The sequence below is a fragment of the Sceloporus undulatus genome, unplaced genomic scaffold, assembly GCF_019175285.1.
Source record: "Sceloporus undulatus isolate JIND9_A2432 ecotype Alabama unplaced genomic scaffold, SceUnd_v1.1 scaffold_19, whole genome shotgun sequence".
NCBI lineage: Eukaryota > Metazoa > Chordata > Lepidosauria > Squamata > Phrynosomatidae > Sceloporus > Sceloporus undulatus.
The window spans coordinates 2,543,514-2,549,113 of record NW_024802941.1 but is presented as its reverse complement, the minus strand read 5'-3'; positions in this window follow the sequence as shown (position 1 = coordinate 2,549,113).

Genomic DNA, 5,600 nt, shown 5'->3' with positions numbered 1-5,600 from the left:
AGGGGAAATAATCTTGCCCTTTCCAATACAGTAGTATCAGGCAAAAGAAAACCACTGCAGCTTCTCCTAGCTTGTCTGTTCTTTTTCATTAATAATTATTACTGTTTTGACCATGCTCTGATGTTGCATGACTGCACATATCCCATGCTTCATCTGTGAAATGTGTGAGGAGATGAAATTTAAAAAAAATATCGGCCTGCTTCAGATACAGACCATTTGGGGCCACAGACGTTTCGTCATACTATCTTCTGCTCTTTGAAAATCACTGTTTAAGTAATAGCCAAATATACAGTTCAGGGCTTTAGGTCTTTCCCTCAATTCTGCTTCTTATGTCTGTGAAACAGGAAACATAAGATCTGCCCTGGGATGCTTTTGCTTCTTCCTTCAAGATGAAGACTGTGTGTGAGGTTGAGTGTGATCAAATGGACAGAGTACTCACAGAGTAATTTCTTATTGTTTACTTATAAATGATTGAGCATCAAGATATAGCCTCCTCTCTTTTCATCTGGTCTGTCCTATTTTATTTAATTTAAATATTTATGCCCTAACCTATGTCCAGACACCTGGTGGTGTGTTGGTGTTGCATATACATAAGCTCCCCTGTGGAAGAGGTTAGACTTTTTTGGCTGAGGTCCATATGTGGTTCAGCTTTGTAGAAGCAGAGTTGTGTATAAAGTCCCCGTTTCTATCTATGTGCATGTACACATATGAACATATGATGGGCGTGAATATCAGTTTGATGCACATGCATATATGCATGTGCTGTGCATGCATATATGCATGTGCTGTGCATGCATATGCACATTAAATTGCCATTCACTTCCAAATTTAGGTGTACATTCAGTTGCACAGCTTTGCCATTCAGTACATGCGTAGCAAAAGTGAGGTGTAGCTCCAAAAGTGGATTTATGCTACACAATCCTGATGTAAGATGTCAGCTGGATATTGTTATTTGTAATTGTTATTTGCAATTTTTAATGTATTTTTTGCTGTTTTTATTGTATTTTTATGCTGTAACGGTATATTATGTAACCCGCCTTGATCTGTGGAAAGGCGGGCTATAAATAAATATTTTATTATTTATTTATTATTAATCCATATCATAGTATCTCAGAGTTGATACTCAACTCAACTGAAAAAAATAAAACAATTTAAAAGTTAAAATAGTAAACAATAAGTTAAACATATTAAAATCATATCCAACGTTTAATAAGCTGAAAAAAGTTTAAAGAGTTTAAAACGAAGTGTATGTACAGGTCCAAAAAGCTGCAAAATCATTACTAAGAAGTCATGCTTTAATTTGACACTGGACTGAAGCCAGAATCAGTGCCAGATGAGTCTCTAAGAGGATGGTATTTCACAAAGAGAGTGCTACAAATGAAAAAGCCCTCTCCCATGTTCTCCCACAGTATATTGCTCCCACTAGCATGGTGGGGCCTAGAAGAGGATTCATTGAGCAATCCTCAGAAAGGCATACATAGAGAGAGATGCACCTTCAAGTATGGAGGTCCTATGCCATTTAGGGCTCTTGTTTTAGGGTTCATTTAGGGCATCAGCACCTTTAATTCAGAGTGGAGGCATGTTGGCATACAGTGCAATTGCTTTAAGATTGGTTTTATATGGGTTCTATATGATCTTCAGGTCAGTAATCTAGCTTTTGCATTTTGCAGTAGCTGTAGCTTCTAAGTCATCTTCAAGGGCAGAGTGTATTGCTGTGATCTAACTGAAAATTCACACCAGATGAGCTGCTGCGCCCCTGTCCAGGAAAGATAGGAGCTGGTGGTCCAATTGATGTTGGCCCAAGCACACCAAGCTACAGAGACCCTCTGAACCTCCAGTGACAGAGATACTCTTGGAGTATTTCCACACTATGCACTTGCTCCCTTTGGGGGAGTGTTGCACCATATTAAGAAGACTAGGAATGGGATGGGCAGCTATGAAAGAACTAGATAAGATTCTAAAGAGCAAAGGCATACAACTGTATGCTAAATGTCAGAATGGTCCAGGCCACTGTATTATTCATCACCATGTATGGGTGTAAGAGCTGGATAGTGTGGGGGGGCAGATAAGAAAAAATTACACTCATTTGAGATGTGGTGCTGAAGAGTACAAAGGATACCATGGATAGCCAAAATGACAAACAAATGAGTCCTAGAACAGATCAAACCAGAACTCTCCCTGGAAGCCAAGATCACAAAACCGAGGCTGTCATACCTTGGCCACATCATGGGACTCACTAGAAAAGACAATAATGCTTGGAAAGGTGGAGGGAAGTAGAAAGAGAGGAAGGCCTCTCACCAGATGGCTAGACTCAATTAGGGAAGAATGGGCATGAATCCACAAGACTTAAGCAGAGCAGTGGAGGATAGGGGAGCTTGGAGATATCTCATCCATAGGGTCGCTATGAGTTGTGGCCGAAGCAAGGGCAGTTAACAACAACAACAACAGACCCTTCCAGTTCCCAGATCTAGGTGCCTCAAATCCATGGAGCTTCTATCTTATCAGATATGTCTCTTGTGTGCAATCATAATCATAGACAGAGATCTCTCTCTACTCCCATTATGATTTTGGTCAAAGGTAGATAGTCCAGATGCCTGTTGGTTATGCTAATTTTAAATATAAATAGTCAAAGTTCACAGTTATTTAGCACTGCCCCTAAATCTGCCACCTGAGGTAGATTGCTAAGCCAGCCCTATCATTCAGCAATCCTTTCGTTTCTGCTCATATGACCCCATGTTTCATTCAAGATGTCCCCAGGAACTATTTCCCATATTAATTATTTTTTTATTTGGAAGGCACTACTTGTAACATTTTTTGGAATAATTTGTAACAAAATGTAAGTAAAACAATTGTTAGGGTAGTGACCTGGTACGATATTTTTGTTTTTCCATTATGTAAGTTCTTTTCTATAGTTACCTATTATTTAAATCATAATTTATATCCCTTTTTTCTCCCAAATTGGACTGAAAGCAGCTCACACGTGTTTAAAAACTAGTGGTCTGTATTAAAATTAATATTTTAAAAAATACAATCAAATTAAATAACATTTTAAAACAGCAACACTTTAAACCCATATGGCATGCTTATACTATTATCTTGGGAAAGAGGAAGGTTTAATTTGCTGTAGTTGTCTTTTTCTCGTCTCTAGCAATAGGGAATTTGTCTCTAGCTTTCAAAAACTAGTGCAAGGAAGACAACATATATTGTTTTGAAATCACTGGAGAGGCAGTAGCCAAAATAATGAGATAGAAGAATGGTGTTTGAATACTAAAAAGAAACAAATCAATCAATCAATCAATCAATCAAAACACCAGGAATCATCAACCCCTCTTATATAAACACAGCCCAACAACAGGAATGGAAAAAAACAGAACCAAATAACTGTTAAACACTCTGTATGTATGGCGTTAAACAATCTCAACCTACGTAAGGTTTTAAACCAGGGGTAGGCAACTGTGGAAGGCTGCATTAATCATCCAGGAGATCTTTGAGGGCTGTACCTGCTCCTGCAAAATTGTATTTATTTATTTATCTGTTTTACAGCCAAACACTTTCTATGGAATATGGGGCTAGGTTTTTGGGATTTCCTGTGCTCCTAGAAAGTATTTTGGGACATTTTGAAGAAACACTGTTTTAAAGAAAATGAACATTTTCATTTTGAATCCTGAAGAGACCAGAGAGGTTCCAAACATGTAAAAAATACCCTTTATACATCCTAGATATTATTTTGAGGCATTTTGCCCCTGGAAACCCTGAGGCCAAAAAACATCCCTGGAGGCTGAACTTTGTCCACCCCTGCTTCAAACAATCTGCATTTTATCTGGATGAGATGTTTGATCATCAGTGGTATCTTTATTGAAGACCCCTGTGGGGAATTTGTTGGTTTTATCTGCAAGGCAGATTATAAATGTATTAATGAATAAATATCCAATATACCGTATTTTCCGGCATATAAGACGACCCCCAACTTTTCCAGTTAAAATATAGAGTTTGGGATATACTCACTGTATAAGACTACCCCTCTTCCAACGCACACCAAATAAAAATTAAAAAAAACATCAGATTTGATTTCAATATGGTAATTTTAATTCAAATGACATACAGGTACTTAGCAGGAAACCTTGTTGTATACAAAGCCTGCTTGGATTAGTCAGCTCTCCCTGCCTCCCCAGCCCTCCCTGTCTCCAAGACTATCAGAGCGGTAGCTGCTTTCATACGATCGTCGCATATGGTGGGGATGTGGCCGTGGTAGTTTTTGAGCTCCCCCACCATATGTGGCGGCCCCAGATTCTTCAGTCCGGTTTAGAAGTTTCAGCACCTGCCCTATAAGATGACACCCGGCGTATAAGACGACCCCCGACTTTTGATAAGATTTTCCTGGGTTAAAAAGTAGTCTTATACGCCAGAAAATACAGTACTCTCAAACTTTGGGATATTCTTGGTGATCAGTGGTTTATTATGCTTCAGGTAAAATTCTTTTCAGATTCTGAACATCTTTCCCAAACAGTCGTGTGTGTATATTCCAAAAAACCAATAAGCATACAAAAGCATTCTGTAAGAACATGAATTTATGTTATTATTTATTCATTTGCAATATTTCTATATGGCCACCCAAAACAAAGCTTGCCCATGAATGGAGCAATTTGAGAGGCGTTTGGCACATGTACCCTTGAATTTGTTCCCAAATGTTAATGCCTTCCACTGTAAGTGATCCATTTTGTTGCCCTGTAGTTAGAAACTGTAGGCAGTCTGTTCTCCTTGAAAATGCAATTCTCCTGTTGTTGTTTTTAAGGAAACCTGGCAAGCGGACACAGCGTTCCTGTCATATGGGAATAAAGAATACACCATTCCTGCGGAGGAGTTTTTGAAAGCTTTTTTCCACAAGATTGTGTTTGCTTAAGCTGACATGTTCAGGCCTCACTATCTTGTAAAAAGTAACTGCTGTCTTTTACTGAAACATACCCTTATTTATTAAACTATTACCCAGCAGCATTACCCATACTGATGTGGCAGCTTAAAAACTGTTGACCTGTTTAAAGCTAGGTTTATCTCCATCTGCTTAAGCTAAGGGAATTGCGTGAACCTTCAGTGACCCTGCCTATCTGTCAGGGACCTTGCATTCAAGCGTAGGAAGAAAGACCATTCCAGAAGTGCTGTTTTGGTTTGAGCATTTTTCATCCTCAGTGGCATTTGTAAGATAGCATTATTATTTTACAGTAGCTGATGAAATGTTTATGTATTCAGGAAAGTGTTGTATCCTGAGAAATATAACACACTCAGATTTTTACCATCACACAAGGCTTTGTTTTTATTCAGATGCATTTCTAATAAAGCTACTCATTTCTTGCATAACTTCTAACAGAGCCCTGCAAAATATCCATTTCTAAACAGTATGTGAAAATTATTGGTGTGGTGGGTATAGCATACCGGTATGTCAGCCCCTCTTTCTTCTAAAACTGGTTTGCTCATTATTATTTTAAAATGTTTTGACCCAACAAAAAACAAGTTTTACTGGAATCCTATGTCGAATAAGAAAGGATCTCCTGGTGGTTTCTGGCATCTTGCATTTCATATTCACAATCCTATTAACTCTGCTAGAG